The 27591-nt window shown below is 33.1% G+C and overlaps 1 protein-coding gene and 1 long non-coding RNA gene across 10 annotated transcripts in view; one reads left to right on the top strand and one right to left on the bottom strand.

Moving 5' to 3' along the window:
* Window positions 1-27591, top strand: part of LOC118193656 (silk gland factor 1-like) — a 232912-nt gene that overhangs the window by 52449 nt on the left and 152872 nt on the right. For 2 of the 6 annotated variants that reach the window (XR_015039042.1, XR_015039043.1), the window contains exon 2: window positions 20210-20420. The exons of the other annotated variants lie outside the window; for them this stretch is intronic. The gene's annotated coding sequence lies outside the window, so the exon portion shown is untranslated. The remainder of the gene's footprint in view (window positions 1-20209; window positions 20421-27591) is intronic. 6 annotated transcript variants of the gene reach the window in all.
* The window catches only part of LOC118191773 (uncharacterized), a 478434-nt gene that overhangs the window by 32205 nt on the left and 418638 nt on the right, over window positions 1-27591 (bottom strand). For all 4 annotated transcript variants that reach the window (XR_015039049.1, XR_015039050.1, XR_015039053.1 and 1 more), the window contains one exon: window positions 6232-6332. This is a non-coding gene — a long non-coding RNA (uncharacterized LOC118191773). The remainder of the gene's footprint in view (window positions 1-6231; window positions 6333-27591) is intronic.

Raw genomic sequence — 27591 nt, forward strand, 5'->3', positions numbered from 1 at the left:
TCAGAATCATATCAAGATACCGTGCTAATCTATGTAGTGGTTAGTTCTCCTGGTTGTTGTATCTTTGAGATCGGGCTCAAATCCCAGAGAAAGAATGAATGTTGTAAGTTCGTAATGTTTGTGGGGCATGGTTAAGTTAAGTTATTTAATTACGGCAAAGCCTCGAGGGCTATCTGCCTAAGGGGAGGGATGCCTTCGTGGAGGATTTTCTAAGGGAAACTGGCTCGTATACACGTTACACATGGGGAAAACCACGAAAACACCCATGCAGCCAGCCCGTTCGCGGAATTCGAACCTCGGACCGAACTACCCAGTGTTCAGCGACTTTACCGCTCGGCCGCTGGTGGGCTTGTGGGGCATAGAGGCACTCAAAATGCACAAACAGCCAGAAGTTCTTTCTCGGGGTTTAGTGGTAGGGAAAGAGGGTTGGGAGATCCTCGGTCCCCATCTCCCGCGGGTTCTCTATCAAAGTCGTAATCTCTCCTAAATTGTCCTAGAAACCGATGCCAATGATCGATGCAGTCTTTTCCTTCTTGCCACAATGAAATTTGTGGACTTGTTACAATTAGATCAGAGAAGTGAGATAAGATACGTATTGAGAGAGCTGTTAACTAAACAACTTTTACAAAAACAAAATTACTAATTTAGGTTAAAAAATTGTTTCGAAAAGTCAGCTTCCTTCCGCACACAGAATGCGCCAACGCTGCAGCTTTGTCCGGAAGTTTAAAATATAAGATATCGATGTTATTACAGAATGTAAAGCTAATCTATCAATAACTGGGATAAAAAGAGAATGATTGCATTTCGGTATCAGAGATCTCAGACATTCAGACTTTTATTTTATTGTTTAGAAATGTGAGGTATTAAATGGAATGCTTTTCACGTTCCTCTTTGGTGTAGTTTAAAGAGTAGAGATCGATTTCCGGAACAAATCATCGTGAATTTTCTGAGATATTTTGCTTCGAAATTCCTAATGTTTGTATAAACCCTAAATCACCACAAGCGGTAGAGCGGAGCCAGAAGCGCTAGAGCGGGAAAACTCCGAATTGTAGCCACATGCGGTAGAGCGGATTGGTTTGGTTTATTAGATTATGGCAAAGCAGTCGAGAGCTATCTGCCTTAAGGGGGGGATGCCTTCGGGAAGGACTTTCTAAGGGGAACTGGCTCGTATACACTTACACATGGGGAAAACCACGAAAACGCCCATGCAGCCAGCCCGTTCGCGGAATTCGAACCTCGGACCGAACTACCAGTGTTCAGCGACGTTAAGCGGTAGAGCGGAGAAACTCTGAATGGTACTTCGACCTGGGTTTAAATCTGGAAGAATATGATGGCAGTTTTTTCGATATGTGTAATACGAATACGAGTCAATTTCCCTTAAATATTCCTCCATGAAAAACCTCTCTTCCACTAGAGAGATAGCCTTCGAGTGTTTTACCGTGATCTAAACCATCCAAATGAAACTGAATGTTATCACTGTAATTATGGGTGATAATGAGAAAAGTTAATTTTTCCTTCAGTATTACGTTTAAAATTGTTTTTGCGCTTTCAGGTAATATTTAAGGAAACGTTTAAATCGTAAAGTACCAACCGCATATATTTTGATTACATTATTAATTTGATGGGGGGGGGTTAACCGTGATTTTAACAAGATTTAAATTCAAATAGGATTTAGTGCCTTATCATCTAAAAATTTAAAAATAAGAGTCAGCTAAAGCGCTATTTTAATTTTTTTATTTTAACGAATTTGATAGAAATCACAAAATTGAAAATTCTTAGTCGCCGCGCGAATTATTTTGAAACTTTCTAGTGTGCTTATTCGCTCAAAACGAATTGAAACAACAAGCAATGGTTAACGATTATCGGTTGGCCTCCCAGACGGAAAGCGGTTGGTGATTCTGACTGCCGTACCGTAGGACCCGCGTTCGAATCCCAGAGAAGGCATGGATGTAAATTATCTGTACCTTCACAGGAGGTAACGGTGGCCGCCTGTTGGGTACTTGCATAATAAACTGACCACCTTTTCTTCCTTTAGTAGTGGTCAAAGCTAATAATGGCTAATGCCCGCCATTTGAAAAAAATATTGGTTGTGCTATGGTACAGAGAATCTGCACAATACTGCGTAAATTTGAAGCACCAGTTTCGATGGTTTAAGCATAGAACCTACGAAACAGTCCTGCTGATTCTTGTTGCTTAACACCTCCAATAACTTTTATTCGGCGTGTTATTTACACTCATGTCCATAAATTAAGGATATTGCAAAATCAGGCAAAGGAAGAGTTAGAAGCAAAACAAAGTTGACTTGTTTAAAAGCTTTATTATACAAAAGGTAAAGAGCAAAAAAAAGATGCTATATGTTTGATATTATTAAAAAAAATAGCGACTTTTTCTCCCTGGAGCAAATTACAAAAAAAAATCTATTTACAAAAAACCAATATTACATGGTTGGTATGATTGTTAATACATTGTATGTCTCCCAGACGATGCAATACAGTCCGTACGACGCCTAGGTATGCTGAGTATCAAATTATCGATCTGATCTTGGGGGATATTACATCACTCAAAAAGCAATGCGCTCCGAAGTTCCGGTAGACATGTAGAAGGAGGTTGACGGACTGCAACTCGTCGGCCAAGCATGTCCCACACGTGCTCTACTGGATTCAAGTCCGGTGAGAATACTAGCCAGTCCATACGGGTGATATCCTCCGATTGAAGGCATTCGCTTACGATGTTTGCACGGTGAGGAAGGGCGTTGTCATCCATAAACACAAATTGTGCGCCCATGGCGCCCCGAAACAAACGTACATGTTGTTCCAGAATGACGTCCCGATAGATTTGGCTTGTCATGGTTCTAATTTGAACATGCAGGTCAGTTCTGGAACCCAGAATAATTCCGCGCCAAACGAGCACTCCTGCACCACCGTAACGGTGTCGTTCAATGATGTTTTCGTGGTGGTAACGGGTACCTTTAGGTCTCCATATGGAAGTTCGGCGAGAATCAGATTGCAAGCTAAACCTGGACTCGTCTGGAAACATCACACAAGCCCACTGTTGCGGTGTCCACAATGAATGCTCTCTACTCCAGGCTAACCGCAGGCGACAGTGAGTTGCAGTAAGTGGAACGCATCTGACAGGTCTGCGAGCATATAGACCAATCTCCCTAAGCGTCTGTACACGGTCTGTCTTGAAATTGTCGTACCAGTGGCTGAAGAGAGCTGACGAGACAGGTCTGAGGCTGTGCTCCGCCTGTTTCTTTTGGCAGTAACTGCCAAATACCGGTCCTCATTCGGCGTTATAACTCTGGGGCGACCTGTGCTGTAACGTGTACTCACATTACCATCATCTTGGAATCGTTGCCAAAGCCTGGAGATGACACTCTGGGCAATTCCAAGTTCGTCTGATACTTCCAGTTGGGTACGCCCACATTCCAGACGGCCGATAATTCTACCACGTAAAAAATCATCCAAATGCGTCCTTTGTGTCATAGCTATTCGGTTATTGCACTAAAATGCTTATAAAGCACCTGCGAATAATTTTACTTCTTTGCCTGTATTCCTTATATATTACTCTCTTATTATTGTGACGTACCATCGGTGTTCATCTGGTTACTTCCTGAAATTTGCATATGATTCTTGAAGATGTGTGTAGTGATTTTACAGGTGATATATTTATTTTAGAGTTCGATTTCCGCGTGACTCCGAATTATCCTTAATTTATGGACATGAGTGTAATTCAGATTTAATCAGCTCCGAGTGGTTAATGTTTTTCTTACCGGCGTAACACACAACTCAGTACAAACACAGTACAACTTAGAGTCAAAGATTTTTAACGATAAGACGTAAAGCAAAACATTACATATATTTCTTTTATAAAGGTTTGTTTTTATGCATGTCATTACTGTGAATGCGATTCTAGCATTCTTTACGCAAAGTCTGCTGTAAAATTTTATGATTTAGAATAAGCTTTGAAAGATATCAAAAAATAACGAATAAGAAAGTTCAACAAGATAGGAGGTTTAAGATTCGGAATGCGTCAAGCGGGATTTTATCGATGTTTTTGCTATGATAACCGCTCAAGTTTTTTCCGCTTTGTGACCTATGTGTCATGTGCATGATTTTTCGATAATTTTCTCATTTTTTTCTTGAGATAAAAGTTCTTGATATTTCTCGCAGATTATATGTCTCGCTTTTTATTTACCTACTCGCTTTTGTTACAATTACAGCTCAAAAGTTCAAGAAATTTGTTAACATTGTATCTATTTATGTTTCAACTTTCTTGCTCTGCTGCATTTTTTTGGGATGATATTAATCTCAATGATTGTAGATGTATACCGTATTTGACTGCATATAAGACACACTTTTTTTCCTAAATTTGGTCTCCAAAAAGTTACCTGCGTCTTATACGTGAAGGACACAGTCTTATACGTGAAGGTAATTGCATTCAATAATTGTTTATTTGGCTATTTACGAAACGTGAGAACTAAAAGAAACCACGCTATTGAAACTTTTTTTCCTTGTGTGTGGCCGTCTAAATAAGGGTGCTTCTTATATGCCAGTGCGTCTAATTATATGCCGTCAAATACGGTAAATAATGATAAGATGCCATTAATAATTATCAACTTGTTATTCATTATCAACTTGTTATTAGTTAACAGTAAAATGATTTGTACTATGTTTCCTTCAAAGTATTCGTTTTGGAGGGGGGGGGTAAGCACTTAAGTTAATATTCATAAATTTGTTGGAACTAGCCATGGAATAAAATTTTTGAGTGCTCATTAAGATGAATGGTGGAAGAAAAAGTGCTGAATTTATATTAAATTAATGTCAGAATTTTTTAAATTTCGAGAGAGGTGTTTGTTCAGAGAGGAAATGCATAAAAGCTGAATGAGGGATGAGTTAGAAGACTATATAGAATAACTCAGCGTTTTTTTTCTCAGTAGAATTTTTGAAGTCCTTTTGAGCAACTTGCAAAAGTAAATACTTTGACTAAGGTTGGAAACAGCCAGCAGCAGTCACTTCACACAGAGTGCCATATGACAGGCGCTTTAGAATTCTGACAGTGCCTGAAATTTTCCTTATTTCCAACACTTATAAGGTATTTCTCCCGCTTTTTATTATGCCTTCGTGGTGTAATGATCAGCACACTCGCCGCATATTCGAGAGGTCCGATGTTAGAATCCCGGCGAGGACATTGCACATTTTTCATCTCTTTTTCATCTTGAAATAACATAATGTCTTTATAGTGGTGCCCAACTAAAAAAAGATGGTGGATGATGATTTTTCACCACCAGAAATTGGCAATTGGGTCCCCTAATCCTCAGTCGCCCTTTTAAAGTGGGAGTTATAAGGTATTTCTCCCGCCTTCTTAGCATGCCTTCGTGGTGTAATGGTCAGCACACTCGGTGTTCGTATTCCAAAGCTCCGAGGTTCGAGTCCCGTGGAGGGTGTTGCTCATTTTTCTAGTCTTCCGCATAAAACCTAATGTCTACATACTTTCTATCGAAGATAATACTTTAATAGGTACTTTATAATGTATTAATCGCTTTTGCTCAAAGTAAAGTTATAAACATTTAATGAAACAACATTAATGTATAGTTTCATATAACTCATACATGAAGCTGCTAATAGCTACAGTAAGCAGGAAAGAAGGGAAAACATAAAAAGAAGAATGACTTGATTAAATACATTTGTAAGGTATTAATGTTAAATAACCAGTTATTTTAAGTTACGAACCTTGACTTTCCCTTCTTTCTTACCGTTTTTCTGCCCGAATGCTAATTTTAACTTGAGTGTATTTAAGCGAGAGTTTGAGAGTATTTTAGTAGAGACAACTTGAACGTTATACATTTCTGCATAGCCTTTGGCCAACTAAGACTTATATTTAATTTGAATTTAAAATTTTACGTTTTGATTTCACGCCATAAATGTTGGTTGGTTTATAAGCACTAGGAGTGCCTTTGTTTCAACTTATTTGAGTTCTTAATAAAAGGGTCTTTCACATCCTTAGTATGTTTCTGTTTGCTTATCTAGACATAGCGATAATTCGCTTATAAGTATATTGGAGAATATGCCAGAAGTTACATTTAGAATGCATATACAATCCTTACACATTTCATTTGTAGTTACTGACACAGATCTTCAAAAATGATTGAGTTCGTTGATACTTTATTCTGTTACGCGTAAAAACATGTTCGCTACATTTAAATATTAAATTAAGTGCAAAATACCTTACTTGTTTTACTCTTTGTCCATTCTTCTGCTTCGCATTTTCTGTGGCGTATTATTCTTTTGCTCTTTCCTTTGATTTTCAAAGTAAACTAGAAGTTACGGATCCTATTAAAGAACAAAAAAAAAAAAAAAAAAATTACCAAAACAATTTTGCTGAAAAAGTTTTCTTTCCTTCTGTAAAGGAATGATCGATGTCAGATTATTCTCAAAATTTAGTTTTTTCATTCATAATGTATGCCAATCACAAGTTGCTTCTAAGCAAGGTCGTATCCGACCGAGTTATTTAAAAGGTGCTTCAAAAATTCATATTTATTTGAGTGAAATGCATAAAGCTTTTCTAGTACTTTTGATGATTAGTAAATCATTTTTATTGAAATGGGATACATTTCTCCAAGTTTATGGACGGTTCAAAGGAATCGGTAGTTTTGTGGAAAAAGAGCTACTTGATCGAGAAGGAGGAAACCTTAGCTTCAAGTGACAGTCGAAGCTAGGTTTTCAAGATCTAAATAAAATTTAATTTTAGAAAGCAATTACACTTATACTGAAAACTTCTTATTTCAATTCATGCATTCATGAAGCATATTTTTGAACTTTAATGAATTAGACGAATGTACTCAATGCTCTAAATAAGTAAGACAAAGTAGATCAACATAAATTTCTGAGCCAGAGGTTCGGAAATTTTGTTTAAATTTACAAACGTTCGAATATTTTTTCGAATTTTTAACGAATATTTTCGAATCTTTTATAACTTTTCCGAGCGAGAAGAAATGCACCCCAGTTTTCTGCAGCTGGACTTTGGTTTCGTGCATAAAAGTTTTACAATTTTTTTCATTATCCGTTTTTTTCTGATCGTTTTCTAAACTATCCCTTGAAAATAACTTCTATCATGGCATCGAATTCAGCATTTGTACTTATTTTTTAATACTGCAGTTTCTTTGTCAGAATTTAAAAACTAGAATTTTATTTAACTAATTTTAAGAAAATGAATTCTGCTATTTCAACATGCTAGTTATTAGAAAGAAATGTCAAGCCCTATATTTGCCTCATTCAGATCCAGTTTGTTTCCTCTTTTAATTTCTTTTGTTTACTAATCATTATTTTAAAATGTTATTGAAGTCGTCTATATTTATGAAAAATAAACTTGCGTTAAATATAAATGTGCATTCTTACACTTCTGATAAATTCATTCACAAAAGCTAAGTATTTGATATATGTGGAAGTTTCAATCCTTGATTCTCAGTGAACAATTCCTTTTTTCTTTCCCACCGTAAAATTTTGCTGAAAGTTATCCCTTTTAGTAGCTGTCATGTATTACTATGACCTTTCCTGCTTCCTTAAAATAGAACAACTCTTCTTTTTGGTATTTCAAAAACATAAGAAATACAGTTTTGAAACAAAATAACTTATAAAGCTACGAGAAAATAATACAGTAGTGACTGCAAGTTTTACCAGCTATTGAATTAGTTCTTAAAGTTTTAAAAACCTTTAATGACACTCTTACTTAAAAAATTTCCAATTTTGCGACAAAATTTCATTTAACCTTTTCTATATTAAAGTCCAGCAAATTTATAAAATCGAGAGCCAATTACGAATTATTTACAACTTTCCACACACATCTTTTCACAACATTTTGCAAATGAATTAATTTTAAACAACTGAAACCAGGTTTCTGAAGTTTTTTTCTCCATTTTTTGAAACATCTTTAACTTTATTTGCGTATATATACAGCATTCATTCCTCAAAAATATTGCAGAACAATGACTTTTCTACAATATTTTTGATATCCATTTCATTTACATAATGGATAATTATAAATATATATCTTTTTCATTTACATAAGAGGCCCACCAGCGGCCGAGCGGTAAAGTAGCTGAACAATGGCAGTTCGATCCGAGGTTCGAATCCAGCGAACGGGCTGGCTGCATGGGCGTTTTCGTGGTTTTCCCCATGTGTAACGTGCATACGAGCCAGTTTCCCTTAGAAAGTCCTCCACGAAGGCATCCCTTCCTTTACGCAGATAGCCCTCGAGGCTTTGCCATAATCACACTCACACACATTTACATAATGGATAATTATAAATATATATTTTTATCCATAAAAATACATTTATTCCTTTAATTTAAACATTAACTGAATACTACACTCTCAACACAATACTATTAAAACATAATCCCTTTTTTAAAATCAGTTTTGTATTCACCCCAGCTTTGAATGTCGCTGGTATTGAAAGGATTTATTTTGCTAAAGTTTCGCTCACAATTCCTGTTCGGACTTGTAATATTTGTTCCCAAAATATACTTCTTGAAACACTTTCGAAATTTTCAAGGTCTCGATCTACTAAATCCTATAGAATTTCAGTAGAATTAAGGTCTGGAGTAAGTGGTGGCCTGTTCAGAATATGCAGTACAGTAGATGTTTTTCGCTCTACTAGATAATTTTCGGACAACTTTGAAGTATGTCTGGACTATCTACTTATACCTATGACTAATAAAACAAAATCCTACTGGTACTTTACCATGAATATAAATTTGATGATAAAACTTCTGATCCCATTTTCTGCCAGTTTTGAGCAATTCTACTATTTATTTAATATAAAAAAGTCCTTAGAGGGTTTAGACTACTTATTTAATATTAAAAAACCCTTAAATATATGTCAAAAACATTAATATTAAACTTGTTCTATCTTCAGTAAAAGCCAGAAAAGCCGATATAAATAAATTCTGTAGCTTTCAAGATACCAAACTGAAAATTTACATGTAAGTTTTGAACATGCAAATAAGTTCTTGAAAGGCAATTAAGTTGATTAACAATTAAACGATGAGCATGCAATTAAGTTTTTGAAAAAAGTAAAATAAAAAGCTTTTGAAATTCCACATAGACCCATATATATATATATATATATATATATACAGAGAGAGAGAAAGAAGTTTCTAGTCTTTAAAAAAACCATTTCTTACCACTATTTCATTGGGTAACATTTCATTCCCTCATTCACAAACAACAATTAATATCGGATGTAATTCAGTATATATTCCTAAATACAAACTATTTTATTTAGCAGGGATTCTCGGTTGCTTTTCATATCATGTTGATATTAATCACAAGTTGTGAAGCACAAGATCTAGCTTTTGTGTTAATACTAGGAGTAAAGTGTTGACTGTTCCTAAAATTTTTTTCCTTTCTTCTTAACTAAACCACTCCAGTATTTGAGAATAATTTTATAACTACTCCAGAATTTTCATAGAGAAAGAATGAATTTCAAAACTTTATTTTTGGTAATAGGTGTTTGTGTCTAGTATATCATCTTCGGTTAGAAAATACATAGTGTAAATGTGGTTCAATTTAAGGATAAACGAGTTGTTAATGATACTTAAACGAAATCAATTAATTTTACTATCAATTTTTCTACTAAATTTTTTATATCTGTCATTAACGATTTTTTTTTATTTCGCCTCCCAGATTTAAATATTTTGCAGGCTTTTATCTTGTGTTTTTTCCCTTTTTAAAAAATTTGTGCGTAAAATTATTCTTCAATAGCTGCATTCATTAATTTTAATCTACTAAGAGTCTGAAAGGGATAAAATCCTTTCAAAATTAATTTCAGGAACTTTAGTGAATTTAGCTTATTCTTACTATCGGGTCACTCCATAAGAGTATGCATGGAATTCACTATGACGCATTTAATAAAACAATACAATTTTGAACCTGTTGAAACTTATCATCGTTTGAATAACATATTATTCAGTTCATCACAAACTTTCGTAAATATCGAACGCATTTTAGTACCCATAGAAGATGAATATAGATAATCAGTACAAACGTGCTGTGCTACATTTTTTTATTTTCGTGGGGTGAATCTGCGAGGTTTGCAGCGATAAAAATTAATAGTGTACATGGTGAACACACTATTAATGTAAGGACTGCCCAGAAATGGTTTTAAAAATTTAAAGTTGGAAAAAGCAGCATTGATGATGAACCCCGTTCAGGACGTTTTGAACTGTTAGAACCAAATCAAGCCATTAATTCAGAAGTTTATAGTGAATAATTTTGCCGTCTAAACTCAGAAATGATCAAAAAACGCCCACGATTGGGGAATATCAAGAAAGTGTTGTTTCATCATGATAACGCTAGACCGCATACGGCTCGAACAACGCTGCAAAAAATTCGTGAATTTAATTGGGAGCTTTTGACACATCCTGCTTACTCCCCAGATATTGCCCCAAGTGATTTTCACTTATTTAGTGCTTTACAAAATTTTTTTGCTTGGAAAAAAAATTAAATTCTAAACAGGATGTACACAATGAACTTTCAAGATTTTTTTTTGTTTGTGCATCAAAACCAGAGTCTTTCTACTACAATGGCATAAAAAAGCTGCCTGTAAGATGGCGAGATAGATAATGGAGGAAATTACACATTTGATTAAAATGTTAAATTGTGTTTTTTATATTATTTAAAAATTTACCAAAAAATGCACATGAATTTATGGACTGACCTAATAACTTTCTTTGGTGAAAACATTAGTTTCTTTTTCAGATATATCGAATTCCTTAGTTTCTGACTCGTATTTTCTTGAAATGAAATTTAATAAGATCAATAAAAAGTAAAAATGAAAAATACAAAATGTTCGTAAATTATTCACCAAAAATATCGATGCTTTTGAAATACGTTTCAGAGTCGTCACATTTCATCGACAGCAAGTCTTTTCAGTGCCTAATCATTAAACACAGTAGTTTCCTGCGTACATTTTGACATGAGCAAAGTTTTACATGGTTCATTTAGTAGCTTTCACAGTTTCAAATCTATTGACTAATTCACTTCCTTAGCGGTGAATCATAGCCATTGTGGATGATGCCACAATCTTCACAAGCTTACACAAATTCCATTAAGTTTGTACTTTCTTACCTTCTCAGAATCCCCCAGTGAAGGGTGTTCCACCCAGAAGAGAAAGCACATTTGGCTTCATTTGGAGGTGACTGAGGGAAAACTATAGTTCGAATGTGTCAAGATAATTAATGGTCTGATAAACTATTTTTTCTCTGAAGAAGAAAGAGTCAATCACAGAGTCGTGTGCGAGATTCACATGGTCATATGCGATCCTTGGCGATCACTATTTCATGTAAGAGACTTAGTACAGCTAAGTCTCTTACAGGAAACAGCGAAAGTAATTTCAATAAATATACTCTAGTAAAATAAATTTACGGACACTAATTGAATAATTTATAGCTATTTTGTCCTTTAACAAAACGGACTACTTCTTTTGTTCCTTTTCAGTCCTCCTTCACTTTCTCAAAATTAGAGAATATTCCAGTGTATTTCAGCTGTGAACGTTATTTTATTGTGTTCTGCTGTGGAAGACACTTCTGTAACACTTTACAGCGACACACTGTTAACTTCAAGCGACTTTGTAAGAATTAAATGAATTTAACTTCGACTACAGAAGCATATGAAGGGTGTTAGTAAAACAACCTCTGCAGTCTTTAGAACTTTTCCAAATAACGCAGTTGTAATTTCCAAATAACGCAGTTATATTCAGCTAGTAAACAAATTAATTTTAAATTACATTTTCGGAAGCTTTTAAAAAAATGTATAGAAATTAACAGCCCAGTATCGAGTTTGCTTACGGTATGAATCAGAAATATGTCTACAAGTTTATTTGTGTAGCCAATATTTCTGAGTCATTCTATAAAGCCGCTGTAAAGTGCTACAGAAATTACTCCTACAGCAGAACACAATAGTAATAACGTTCGCAGCTGGAATACACTGCCGAGCACATAATTTTAGGAAAGGTGGTGTGGTGTGGTGTGGTGTGGTGTATTTAATTATGACAAAGCAAACTAGGGCTATCTGCCTAAGAGGTGGGATGCCTTCGTGGAGGACTTTCTAAGGAAAACTGGTTCGTACACACGTTACACATTGGGAAAACCACGAAAACACTCGTGCAGCCGGTCCGTTCGCGGTATTCGAACCTCGGACCGAACTTCCAGTGTTCAGCGACTATACCGCTCGGCCGCTGGTGGGCCGACTCTCGACGAGAAAGAGGAAGTATTTCTTTCCCCCCCAAAGACTCCTGCTATGAGAAATCTTTGGCTTTTCATTGGCGCTCGGTTTAAAACGTGATTAAGAATAACTCCTGACTACCTTGATTTGGCTGACTAGCTCTACCCACCCTCTCTCTGCTTCCTTGCGTTTGTCAGAGGGATATAAGGAATTAAAAGCATTGTTCCCATATGTACCTGAGTATGGGAGTCAAAATAAAATGCCTTAGGTTCAATTCCCATTAGGAGAATGGTAGAGTTTACTAAATTCCTACTTACAAAACAGCCTAATGAATGTGGTGGGGCATTTTTTTTTAGGAAAGGACAAAATAACTATAAATTATTCAGTTAATGTCCGTAAATTAATTTTATTCGAGTATACTTATTGAAAATACTTTTTCATGTAAAAGACTTATTGCAGTTATTAATCGCAGTGATGGGTAGAGGTCATCAGTGACACTGCCGAGGATCGTATATGACCTTGTGAATCTCGCATACGACTCTGTGATTGTTTCTTCTTCAAAGAGAAAACAGTTCATCAAACCATTAATTATCTTGATATATTTGAACTATAGTTTTTCCTCTCAGAACCAATTATCAAGTTTAATGTACCATTCATTATTTCGTTTTAAATTATACAATAGTATGTAGCATTTCCTTCAATTTATAGAAACATTTATGATTCGCCACGTAGATTTTCTATCCGAAAAATAAAAAGAACAAGGTCAGAGGATTTCTTTAGGTTACACTGTAGAGAAATTAGGTATTTTTTGAAAGCAGGAGAGATGAAAAATGAGCAATGCCTTCACCGGGACTCGAACTACAGACCTCTCGAATACGCGCCGAGCGTGCAGACCACTACACCGCAAAGGCATGTTAAGAAAGCGGGAGAAATACCTTACATACTCTACCTTTTAAAAGACGACTGGGGATTAGGGGAAGCAATCGCCAAATCCTGGTGGTGGCGATTAATTATCCACCACCTTTTTTAGTTCGGGCGCTAGAGACATTAGGTATTTTTTGAAAGCAGGAGAGAGGAAAAAGGAGCAATGCTTTCTCCGGGACTCGAACCACGGACCTCTCGAATACACGCCGAGCATGCTGACCATTACACCACAAAGGTATGCTAAGAAGGAGGAAGAAATACCTTACAAAACGAGAAAGATTTTAATGGTAAGTAGTTTTGGGAAAAACTCAATACCAGCGTCCTGTAGAGTTGTTCAAAACTAAAGCGATAGAAAACGTTTGAAAAAAATTAAAAGTTCATATTCGAATAAAGTAAGTAGTCTGTATCCTGAACTTTCAAGACTTCAAAATACAAGGTGTGATACGGAAGAATAATTTCTTAGCAGTGCTTTTTTTTGTTTGTTTGTTTTTGTTTTGTATGTTAAATGCTATTTTCTGCATTAATATTGTTTACATTTTTAATAGCATTGACATAATTTTATTGCACATTTCTCTTGTTATCCATCAGCGCTCGAGTAATTTAAGAAACATTATAAATTTTTCGGGATTTATATATCTGACTTTTAAACGGGCTAACTTCCTGGGATTTCAGCGATTTTTCCTTATACTGTCTTATACTTATACTGATTTTTCCTTATACACGTACTGTCTAGTTTCTTTTATAAAGTCCTCTTTGAAGCTAGGAAGGTAATTAACCATGGTTTACCTTAACAAAAATAATCTAAAATGCATGCATTCCTCATTTTTAATTAATTTGCTCAGTGTAGCAAAAACGAAATGTTGTAGGATTTTTCTCATAATAAGATCTTGGCTTTGAGTGAATTAAGGATCGAAGGTTTAAACACTTTAATTATAAAATGAATGCATTCCAAGAAATAGGCATGCGTTCAACAAATAAATAATGCGAAATTTAGACATTTTCCCCTCAACTTGATTCAAATTATCCAGCCGTTGTTATTTGCTTCATATTTAGAGAAGCTTCGTATGAAATATTCTCATAATCTAACTGCCGCTGCTTCGTGGTATATTTAATTGGTTTTTGAATATACATTTCAAAAGTCTATTCTTAGTTTATTCTAAAAATTGAACCCGAGAAGTACATGAATTGTACTCGATCTTGAAATTTTTTTTTTACTTAATTTAAACTATCTAGCGATTTCTATTTCTTTTGTAATCCACAAGAGCTTTCTGTGAATATCCAAGTTGTCGCTGTCTGATACTTTTAACTGATTTTTGATTACTGACTAAAAAAGGGTATAAAATATACACACTTTTCTCCCTTTTTATATTTTGATTATTTAGTTATTCTTTCTAGCTACCACAGTATTAATTTTCTGTTATATAGAACAGAATTGGAGAGCATGAATTTATTGGATTATTGAAGAAAATGCGTTTTACTTCTCGAATCGCATCTTCCAGAAAGCTTGTAATAATATGCTGCTGTTTAATAAACGCTGAATTTTTGTTCAAGTTGTTATAATGGTGCTATATTAGATGCAAAATATTACGAAATAATTATTCTCGTTTTAAAGTTTCTGTGCATAACCAAAAAAACGTTTTAAAAAATATTACATCTGTTATTTTTAATCACAGGATATTCTAACAGATTTTTTTAATTTGACTGCGGAACCAGTATTCAAAACAACAATGGGACATTTAAATAGATTCTCTTTATTTTCAAAGTGCTGTAATTCAAAAGTATTTTCATTCATAGTCTAAAATGTAATTACGAAAGCATTAAATAAATGCGTAGTACGTAATAACTTGGTGACTAGATTCTGAGCATTATTAAGCCCTTACTTATAGCCACATTACACAAGAACTTTGATTATAAATAGAAAGGCAAATATTGTTTCCCTTATTTTTACGAATATCTACCTTAAATTACTAGTCAATTTATAGAAATTATTAGCTTTTTCGGAGCAGAAAAACTGAAAAATAAATTGGGCCCTTACTGGGAATTTATCCACGGATCTTCCATTTGCTAGGTGGACTTAGATCCCCAGCATGCACGGAGGAATGTTACAATTCCTTATGTCTTTTACAGTAATGCAGACGTATGAAATTTTGAAAACTGGGTTTTTTTAGGTAAAATTACAAAATAGCTATTGTATTCATGAAATGCTGTGAATTTTTAGTATTCTGTTATTATTACATAAAACAAATACCTAAGTATGAGACTTATCATTTAAAATTTATGCAGGTTTTGAAAGTTTTCAAACGTCGAGTAATAACATTCCCATATAAAAGAATGCTAACATTGAATCGAGAGTCCCTAATGGTTTTCTAGTTTCCCTAATGATTAATATTCTTGGGTTTGAAGAAATAGAAATAAGAAAACAGTACAATATTTTTAGAAAACTTTGTAAAAGGAACTACCTTCCTTTAACTAAAAGCAGTCCTTTAGATAATCGAAAGTTTTGAATACACGCTGGAAATTAAAATAGCAAGAATATCGACAAAATTAAAAGTCGATGCTAGTATCTTGGCTTTTACACTGACAGGATTTTGAGAAGCTATATCATCTCTTAGCTATAAAATGGCTGGAAAAGGAGCTGATTTGAAGCTGTTATCAAAGGATAAATTTATTAAGCGATTTAGTGGAGTTAAAGTCGGTGTTAAAAGTCGTTCAGACGGAATAATGGTTAGGGAGCCTACTGCAATACCGAAGCACCCGGATTCGAATCCCGGAGAAGGCACGGATGTTTGTAAATGTAGAGTAGCTTTGTGGCATGGAGGCACTCTAAGTATATGGCGAGCCGAAAGTCCTCTAGAGAGGTTGGTGGTAGGGAAAGAGGGTGGGAGACCCTCAGCGAAATCGTACTGTCACGTGTATTGTACTCAAGACTCTAGCCAACGACAGGCGCAAACTTGCTCTCCTTGCTACAATGAATTTTGTGGGATTGCTCTGATGCCAGACAAGTGAGATAAGTCACAACAACAAGGGGTTAAAATATTTCAGCGTTTACTAATGGCTTATTTTGGAAAAAATGCAGCGTAGGTAACAGGTAAGCAATTAGTGGCAGAAGTACCTTATAAGAAAAGAGGAAAGATATATACCTACTTGTAACACAGATTACATTTTCAGAACTTGTCTTGATAGCTAAGAATGCAAATTATTGTAGATAAAAACATGTTATCTCCCCTTCTACTAGCTTTTCCGGTATCCAGTCTCCATGCAGATTAGTTCATTTAGAAATTAGCGAATGTAACTAAATTTTATAGCTAGTATTTAGTAAAAAGCTAGTATTTAGTGAATTCATAAAATTTCACATTATTGTCAAAGTTATGAAATTTTGAATTTATGATTATTGTCGAATTCACCAACTTTGACAATAATACTCTCAAATATAGTTACTTGGCTGAAGTACAAAAGAAATGTGTTAAACACTAGGATTCACAAAGAGACACTTTCATAATAAAAATTTCTTGAACAAACTCGAATAAATTCACATACTCATTAATTACTCGCATTTTAACAAAAGTTCGTTTGGGTTTCTTTCGCAACTACTTTTAAAATATGATATTCATTATATCTATGCTTTATCAGTTCTCTCACTGTGAAACCTATTTGAATTGTTATTATAAGTCGAAACATGTTATCATCATTTAATTTTTACTTACTTAATTTTACTTATTTATTTAATTTAGAGCTCACGTAGCATATTTGAATTGGTAGAAATGAGTAATAACATAATAATTTGGAAAAGAGTTAAGAACAGTATTGTCTCAGAAAGATTTTGCTTAATAGATGATGTTTAATATCAGGTTTTGAATTTAGAATAAATAACTACTCAAACACTTGTTATTTTAACAGCCACATTCGTTACATTAAGATTTTAATAAGGACTCAATGTTATTTGTTTAAATATATTTAACAATGGATACGTAGTTAGTCTCTAACGATTAAATGGCTAGTATTTATTTTTTCTTGATGAAAACTATTGAATGTTTTAGACGTGAAATTTATAAAACTACTAATTTTTGAAAACGTTTGTTTCTCGTTAGGATATTAAAGGAAAAAACGAATAAAAGTAGGAAAGTTATAATTATTATTTCGATGCTGTTAATGGAAAACAATTCTTTAGAAGGAGGAAATCACCTCAGAAGAAGATATTTAAGTTGCGGCGAATAGCTTGTGAATTGTCATAAAATGCTCCATTATATGCACTGGATGAATAGCAAAATTCTGAATTGACTAAAATCTAGAAATATTGTAAATATTTAGAAAAAAGCGCCCGGAAATAATAAATAAGAACGTGCAGTTTAGGAGAATAACATTAGTGCAAAGAAATAACTGCTGTATAAATTTTAATTTTCTAAATTCTAAAGAATTTATTTCCTACTACTTACGCATTCATGTGCATATATGCAAATAATAAAAATTATCTTACTGTGCTATTTAAATATTTTACATTAAAATATAATGAATAATGTAAATTACTTTTATGTTTAAAATAATTCTGAATAGCTCCAATTCCTCTTGCAGTTAAAAAAGTTAAAAGAATTAACTCTAATTGCTGCTTGAAAAAGAATCAAGAATTAATACTGTTACAGACATACACTTCGTAGAGATTTTCTTAATAACTACACTAGATTAACAGACTATAGTGATATTTTATTGGAATCAATAATTTTATTGCAATTTGAAATTTCAACAAATTGCAGTTTATGTTAAAGAATAAATTTTACAAAGCCTTATTTGCATCATGTCTCTTATTTATTCTGTTTAAATAATAAATCGCAACTTCGTGTATAATTTTTTTCAACAACAGATTGGGGAAAGTGCTATTTTTCCAGCAAAAATTCTTCAGTCACTTTTCTTCAGCATTTCCTTAAGAGAAATTCACTTCTAACGCAATTAATCATTACATTGCTTCAAATTCACACTTCAGCGTGATAAATTTATATTTCTACGTGTTTAGAAACAAAGCCAGATAAAAATGAAATTATTCAGTCTCGTGCTAAGTGGTTTTAAACGTTTCGTTCAAAATCCATTTTTTAAAATTCTTTGTCTAGGTATCAAAGTGAAAAAAATAATGCTTTTGATTTCTTAGTAACGCTGTGTTAATAGGTATGAGAATAAAAATTGAAAGTTTTCTATAGTGAATATCTCGATTTTCTTTATTTATTGCATGTATCCTTTTTATTATTTTATATCTTTAAGAGCATTTTATCCTTAAGATTAGAGTCTACTGAATCAATGTAAGACTTAGTATTTAGAGTCTTTTCTTTGCTTTTAACATTTTAGAACACTTCTTCAAGGGAAAGATATATTTTTCTGTTCTTATTAAATAATTTGCGCTTCAGTTATAGAATATTCTTTTTCAAGCAATTTTTTATACACTCTCCATAATTTTTATATCTAAAAACTTCGTATTTTTTATTTATTTAATTTTTCTAGATCTTTAACGAACTTATTTGTGCTCAAATTTAAGATAAAATTATTTTGTTAAAATTAAACAATTAATAAAACCCTTATCTACAAAAATTAAGAAATTTTGAATTTTGTGGAAAATATTGGCAGTTTAATAAATAAGTTCAGGATAAATACTTCTTAAGCTAAAACAATATAAATTACTTATGTACCACTTCAGATGGCTTTAAGTATCGGTTATGCTTTCATATACCATAGCTGAAATCGTTAAATATTTAAAAGTTTGAAGAATTATGATACTATTATTACAGTTATTGTCTGTAATGCCACAGAGCCCTCGAACATGTTCCTTTCCATTTTCAAAATTTTTCAGTTGACAGAAGGTGTTTTTATTAATTTAATGAAAAATAAAGATAACTTTTAAAATTATTTAGTATTAATTGAAAATTCAACTATGTAACCTTGCTAATTTTCTTTGTTACAGTAAATATAATTACAAAACACTCAGCAAAGAATTTATTTTATTTAACAATTCCGCTTGTTAGACGAATTTTACTTTCATGTTGAACATTCTGAATTTCGTTAAATGTTTTTCTTGCTCAACTCTACTTACTTAGTGAACACTTCTTCCATTTTTAATATGTAATTACCTCTTTCTTTCTTAATTCTTTTTTCACTTCAATCATTAAACACAAAGTTAGTTACAGATTTGTCTTACATAAAGAAAAATCATGCCAAGAAGAATGTGTTTTTTAATTTTCTACTGCAAATATAACAGTAAGTAATCATAGTACTTGTATCATTCTTCATTAGCACGTACCTATTCCTATTCTCATTGCTTACCAACGTAAACGAAAACAAACATTGCAAGCAGATTTACATGACACTTATAATGACGTGTCTTGAAATTGTTGATGAATGAAAAATATATTTAGTTCATTTTTATACATATATTATTTTGTTAAGTATGTGCTTGTTCTTCTTCCGTTCTTTAATGTAAGCAATGAGAATAGAGGGCGTTATGATGAAAATGATGGCATAGGTTATTTCAAAAGGGTTAAACAACTTTGCAAAGGAATACAGAATGACTTGGAACATGCAGAAAAACAAAATGAATGGTTTGACAAGAAAATACATCATCACTAGAAATGGCAAGTTCTGATGATACAGAGTGGATACATTACTGTACGTTTCTTCTGACATCCTTGCACTGTTGGATTTTATCTCGAGGAATGTCGCTAAATGTCGAGCCATTGCCAGATAGGGTCCAACTGCGTTTCAGAACTATTGCGACCATTCCTAAAATTTTATCAGACATCTAAGTCATAAGAAGCAGGAAACTGGTTTCTGTGGGTGGGTCAGTAGAAGCCATCACATCGAACTTGCTTCAAAAGTTTCTCTGCATTTGCACAGTGGTAAAAATTACTACCTAGTGCAGTTACTTTTTATTCTCATGCAAAGTTGTATAGCCTCTTTTGAAGCACCTTGTATGACATGCAAAATAGTATTGGTTTATTTCTTAGGGTAATATATATTCTACCAGTTAATGCATTTTTAAAAATAATCAGCAAGTAATACAGAATGAACGCCCTTCTGACCTTCAGGTGAACAGATGTGATCCCCGAGGATGTCAGACGGACGGAAGGGTATGACGGCCATCATCGACCGCAAACAACACGAGGCCTCCGGTTGTCTCCTCACCTTCGTCTTGTCTTTCACGTGCAAAAACTAAAATTAGATACGACACCCTCATCCGTGTGCTCCGTGATTTGAACTCTCCCAAAATGGCCATCGGAGATTGGCACATATTTGAAGGTAACTATTCCAAGTTGTCTGCATGTTCTAAAAACATCACGCAAAGACTCGGATAGTGTTGCACTAGCACAGACTTTCTGATGCTTCATCAAGGTAGGTTCGACTTTCCATGAAACACTACCTGTACCTTATAATCTGATGGATTAACAGACTGAATTATCCTCGAATGATTATGGACGTTTACAATTCCGTCTGCCTGACAACCTGGTGTTCAGATAGTCGAAGAAACATTACCAAGATGTGCATATTGATATAATAAACTTCAGATAAAAAATCGCAGCATTTTTTCCTACAATTAGAGAAGAACACTTTGAAATATTGCACATTTTTATGGGCTGTAAGGTTTGAATAACCTAATAGACGAAAATGTTATAGTGTAACATACAGATATGTAAGTACTCGAAGTATTTTTTCTTTTATGTGTGTGTTATTAAACAGATTTCAGAGAACTTATTGAGTCGTTAATCTAGTCGAAATTAACTTCCTCTTCAGCCGCTCTCGTAGGTGAGTAAACAGACATTTTTTTTAAACTTTTTTTTTTTTTTTTTTTTTACTCGTAGGTAATGTTTTTTGTTATCGGCATCTTTAGAGAGGTAAGTGATTATCTAGTACTGTTAATTCCATTTTTAAATCAGCGGCAAAGCTGCAATTGTAAAGTTGAAAAAAATATGTAACTTATCTCGTGTAGTTATTCTGAAATATTACTTGACAGGAAAGTTGAACTAATATAAGAATTTTTGTCGTATAGAAATTATGCCGATGTTGTCAAGGTCACAAAATATCTCAATAAAATAAATAAAAAACTGTTTAATATGTATGGCATGTAATCGTAATTTGAAAAACTCTTTTCAGGATGTTCTAGTAATTTTATTTCAAGGTCTCTTTGGAAATATAGTATAGTTCTGACACAAAGTTCTGTAAAATAATTGTTGTTTGTATCGAAAAGTATTTATAAGTGATAAATATGAAATAGCGTTCCTTATGCGAAGTTTGAGTAGTGAAGTGACAAGTACTTTTTATTTAAGCAGATATTTAATAATATATAAAGTAAACTTAAGGATATTTAAGTCGACAAAGAAATACATCTGATTACAGCTCTATACCTTTCTTTCGAAACTTGTAGATATCGTTTAAGCGTTTAATGTCATCTAAGAATGGAGTAGCAAATACAGTAAGCAATATTAATGTCTGTTCTCTAGTCTTGAATAAATTTCAAAATGAATCTCATTCGCTATTTACATGGCTTTCTTTAAACAGAGTTACTTGCACTTTTAAGGTGAAATTCCTACAATTTCAGAACACTGTCACTGTTTCCTACATAAGTTATTAGTTGAGTTTGGCATTAAGTACGAGTTTTTAGATCATTTAAACAAGCGGTCATATTCAGTTAAATGCTAAATCATTCTACCAGTTTTTATTTTCAACGTAGATTGTGCTTATCTTTTTAATAACTTTTCTGTTAAGCAAAGCGAGGTGCGTCACAAATCTTAACGGCGGCGGATAGGATATCACTGCTTTAATGTAAAGCCGAAATGCGTGAGAAACAAGTAAAATTACTTGCAGAAATTCTTAATAGTTTCTGAAGAGTGGTGATGCATTGGAATAATTCATGAAAGATTTACTGTACTGCTATTGTTACAGTCTAAGAAAAAGTTTTTTTTTTTCGTTAACAAGACTATAAACGGTCGTATTTGCTCGGAATAAAATATATTACAATGATTCCAAGAATTACAACAAAAAGAAATCGCTAAGAACGACCCTAAATATTCGCTTTTCTTCTCAAGCTTATATGCGAAGAATTATCTGTTAACTTTTAAAATTTAATATGTTCATCTTAAAACGGAATGTTTTAAGGCCAGGCATTATATACCTCCGTTATAGAGTTTCGGGGTTTATTTTAATAAAAGTTCTTTGAGAGTTACAGGTTATAGCAAATAATAAAAGTAGCCACTGTATATTTTTACCTTTTTTTCCATTCAGAACGCTGTGTTCTTCATCTCTAAAGAGCACAAAACCTTTTCCAAAAGAGCGGTGAAAATAGACCAGATTTATTAATTATCTTTAATATACTAAAGCGCTCATATGTTTAAATATTTCCATCTAAATTAAGGGTTCTATATTCTTATATGTATTGGAACATAAATTAATTGCTATTGTTGCGGTAAGCTGCCTGCTTATCCCTAATTCTTTATATAAACAAACCTTATAATAATAATAATAATATAAAACAAATGGGGAATTTCATTATTTATTTTACAATGAAATTGTCATTAAGGAAAAATTATATTTGTAAACTAAGTTTGTGTATAGTTGAAGACAAAAAATGCTCTATATAATCAGTTATCCACTATATTAAGGTGAAAATTATTTACTCTATTCAAATTCGTCTACCCTTTGTTTTGAAAAAGTTAACATTTTGCTGTCCCAAAGGCTAAAAGAAGCTAAACATCAGTTTATGTTTTCATAAACTATATATTTAATGCATGTATTTCATCGAGAATTCAGATTTTTTTTCAACGTTTTGCGCTTTAAACTCTTTTACATTTATAGGACTTTAGCATATTTTCTAATTGTTCAAAATACAGCATTCTATTTCAAATCTTGCTGAAAGCAACAATGCTCTTCTATAGTGCTTTAAGATCATGGAACTTTAAAACTAGATGTTTCTATTCTGGTTGACTTTGATCTCTAGACCGCGACGCATGTGCCCAGCTCTCCGAGATAAAACTGAATAACAGGGAAATAAGATTTCTTATTGTATAAAAGATAAAGAATAAAACAGGAAGAAACATTAGTCACTGTTGATATTTCTTAACACATGAATAAAATCTTAAAACTGTTGCATGAATGAATTTGTAACTAAAAATGAAATGGCAATGTCTGATGCTTGGTATGTAACCCATAGTTAAACTTAAGAAATGTAATGAAAATAACAAAAATTATTTCTACCATTAGTTTCTAGTTTTGCGTAATTTGTGTCAAAAATTTCCTTAAACACAATGGCAACAGAACATTTAAAAAAATGATACGTGTTTTTAAGTTTCAGACCATTTTGTATTCAAAACTGAAACTACATCTTATATATACATATAAGTTCAATAGTTTAGAAAAAGATAAACTGATTTTTCAACCGCTGCGAATGTTTTTAGCACGTCTGTTCTCATTGAAAATGTTTTTCTGATTTTTTTTTTCTTTGTGTGTGTATGTGACATCAACGGAGCTTAAATTCTCATTGCTTATAATATCTTCACTTAATTTTGAGCTTATAAACTGCATGAAAATCTTTGAAACGGAAAAACCTACTTGACAGTCTCCAGACTAAACTTGCAATTTATCAGAATGCTCAGTTCACATTTTTGAAAAACATTCTAGTGGTTATAAAAAAGTATACTCCAAACTTAGTTATGTGCCACTTTTTTTAATGGAAAATGGTTATTATGTTTAGTTTTATTTACTTAAGTACTCTATTAGTTTCAAAAATAAGAAAAAATATTGCTTTAAAGCTTGTTTTTAAGATAGTTAGGGACTTCTCGTTATAAAAAATTTTCCTTATTATAATATCTTAACGTAACAAAGAATTACATAAATATTCATTTTTGATAAGTCATTGGCGCTCTTGTTTTTATAGCGAAAAATAAATACTAATGCATGAGAAGTAGAAACCCTGGTATTTAATGCATCTAATTCTTTTATAACACATCGACCATACGATCTAACTGACTTCCAAAGAGGAACATCGTAACTAAATGATATTGGGTAAGCGTTTTCCCGAAATATTATAATGGTTTTCTTTGACAATTCCTTTTCTATATACGTAACGTATAAGTTATGCAAAAAACCGCTGTCTTTGTAACATACTTTATAACATGTAATTAATCAATTCACGCTCTTTGAAGTTTGGTGTATTTAATTATGGCATTAATTATGGTATTAATAGGGCTATCTGCCTAAGGGGAGGGATGCCTTCGTGGATGACTTTCTAAGGGAAACTGACTCGTATACACGTTACACATGGGGAAAACCACGAAAACGCCCATGCAGCCAGCCCGTTCGCGGGATTCGAACCTCGAACCGAACTACCAGTGTTCAGCGGCTTTACCGCTCGGCCGCTGGTGGGCCCGCTCCTTGAAGTTATTACTACTGCTAGGAGGTATGTATAACAGTTAGTGAAATTAACACAAATGAATTTTTAACCGGCCGCTATGCGGCCCATCTTCGTCTAGCTTTTAAATGTACCGGAAAACAAACTGGCCTCTGGACAAAAGTCCTCTCGAGAAACAACCTCTCGACAAACGTCGTATTCAAGTACCTCTCGACAAATATCCAGCATCCAAGAGTAACATTAAATTTAAAAATTGCACAGAATTATCGCCCTCATTTTTCCAGGTGGCAACAGTACTGATATCACCAACAACAATGGCAACAGTAAATATATCAGCAGCAATGGCTTCGTGCTATTGCTGCTGATATACTGAGGGAGAATTAGCGATTTGATGCCATTTCGTCAAAAAAAATAAAAATAAATTTTAAAAAAAAACCTCATTCGAATTTTAAAATAATCGCTTCGAGGTGCACTGGCTCTTGACTAGATGCACTCCTATGTACCAAATTTCGTAGCCCTGGGTCTTACGCCTTACGCGCAACACGAACGAAAGATACACACACAGACAGAATCTTCCTTTTATTATATGCAGAGATTTTAAAGCTGTTGGTTAAATTAAGAATAAAATCAATGCATGCGATAGCTTTGTGACAAACAAGGGGCGCGTGTAGAAGGACTAAAGGAAGCTGGAAAAAATATTTCCTTGAAAATATTTTTGGGGAACATGGTTTTTAATTTATATAAGAATATTAATGAAAATCTAACATTCATGGAAAATTCATGGAAAAAAAAACATAGTGTTATCCTATTTAAAGGATCATTTAAATTTCATACTTAAACAATAACCAATTTTTTGAAAAGGTAATCGTTACGTACAATGAATTACATAATTAATAATTTTTCGCTAAAATCACCACCACGTTACTCGTTAATTTTTTCTTTAGTATATTATATAATCTGGAACTTTTCCATCTGTGCTGTTCCAACAAATATTTTCCTACGAAAAACGGGATACCAGCTTTTAGAAATAGCAAATGCAGGACTTCAAATTATCCTAGAAATTCCAGTGGATATCAACTATTTACTATTGCAGAAAACATTCACTAAAATATTTTGAAATAAGCACAGATCGGAGAAACTTGAGCATGTGCATACGGAAAAAATACGGAAATCGCAAGGGTTGGGATATGGAAACTGATAACAGTAATTCTGATTTAGGGACTGATGAATAACTGGTCTATCAACGCCTTCATTTGAGCAAAATGAAACTCCTTTCTGTACCATATAGCATATTGCATAATCTATGCCAACATATGAGCCAAATGATTTAAATAACCGCGCAATACGCCATTGGGTTTTCCAGTAAAATCAACGTATGTGTTGTTCAACTCCTATTATGCTGTCTGGAACCTACACATTTGTAGGCTGACCCCATTATAAAATCACGTCATATAAGTCTTGGATCAATAATACATAAACTGAATGCTAGATTATTGAAACCACATAGCTGATCAAAGAAATAGAGTTTTTTGTTGTGTTTGAAGTTGAATAACTGTGAAAAACTTCTGCAGCTAGATTATACTCTTGGCAAAGCTAACCTGAAAGCATAAATGGTGTATATCTGCAAGTGATACGTTCCATAAATATATTTTAGCAAAAAATTACAGTAACTAGAAATCATGTAAAAAACTGTTAATAGATAGTTATTGCTTCAATTTTATTTATTTATTTATTTGTATTTTTTATTTTTTGAAACAATTAGGAATTCTAAACTTTCAAACATTTATTGGAAATTATTATAAAGAACTATCCGTCTAATTTTAAATATTGAATTAATCCTCCAATATTATAAAGAACTATCCGTCTAATTTTAAATTATTGAATTAATCCTCCAATATCGAAGCAAGCTGTAGAAACTAAAACAAACATGGTATATGAACTACTGCATTTATACGTTTGACATCCATTCCGATATATGTGGAAGAAAAGGGTATTCTAAAGAGGTAAAAAAGGAGATTGATTTAAGTTTTACACCTAAATGAGTAGAACACAGTCAGTATTTCCATGTGGTACATCTGTTCCTGAAACAGATAAGATAATTCGTTAGCTTTAGCTTTCCCAATAGCCTCGGATTAGCTTTGCGTAGACTGCAATAGTTTAGAGGATTAGGGTACTTGACTGCATCTTTAATTGGTATATCGGATACGGTGCCTTATACTTATTTATCATTAAAGCATCATTATAACAGGATTTCATTAACTAAATTTTTATTTTCATGCAAACATTTTACTAAAATTTCCGCATGTTCCACAACAAAAATTTCTCCACAAGGTTTCATATAGTGTTGGCCATGAATGAAACAATTTTAGCTGATCTCAGGTATCACGATTAGCTTCCTCTTTCATCAGGTTATTATTCAACCTGAAGATCTCCAACGTATAACTGAATAATATTTTTCAGCTGTTACTAAACCAACACCACAATCAACAGTACAGAACTATGAACTCTTAATTCTTAGAGCAGGAGTCAAAAATTGCTGAAATTCTAGAGCAATTTCATTACTTCTTAACTTCAAAGTACGTCGGATAACACGCTTAACACGTTAGCAGTTTCCTGATTTACTATCTTCATTTTATTTCTTGAATGGATTTGAGCAGCAAATTTCCCTATGCCAAGAGTTAAACATAGCAATACAAATAAAATTAGCTAAGACCAAGATTATTATGAACAAGAATTATAGAATTTTCAATGCTTCATATAAAAAGAAGCAAATATTTTCCTAATGGTAAACATGGTTTAGGTAAACGTGGTTTAGTTAATTAAAATATTATGCTCATAAAAATGCTTATTATGACATGTACTTATTTCTTTCGTTTGTAACATTTATCGCCTTTTGTGACAAGTGTGCTTCGGCGAAAAAAAAACTATGTGTAAAAGCAGGAAGAAGCTTTTCACAGAATAACTCAATAATTTTGAAATTATCATTATGTACAGCGCAACGAATGTCTTCCTGCTCTAAGAATTAGAGTTCATAGTTCTGTACTGTTGATTGTGGTGTTGGTTTAGTAA

This window comes from Stegodyphus dumicola, chromosome X2, assembly GCF_044657685.1.
Source record: "Stegodyphus dumicola isolate Sdum_Otavi_A_Nest chromosome X2, ASM4465768v1".
In the NCBI taxonomy this organism is placed as follows: Eukaryota; Metazoa; Arthropoda; class Arachnida; order Araneae; family Eresidae; genus Stegodyphus; species Stegodyphus dumicola.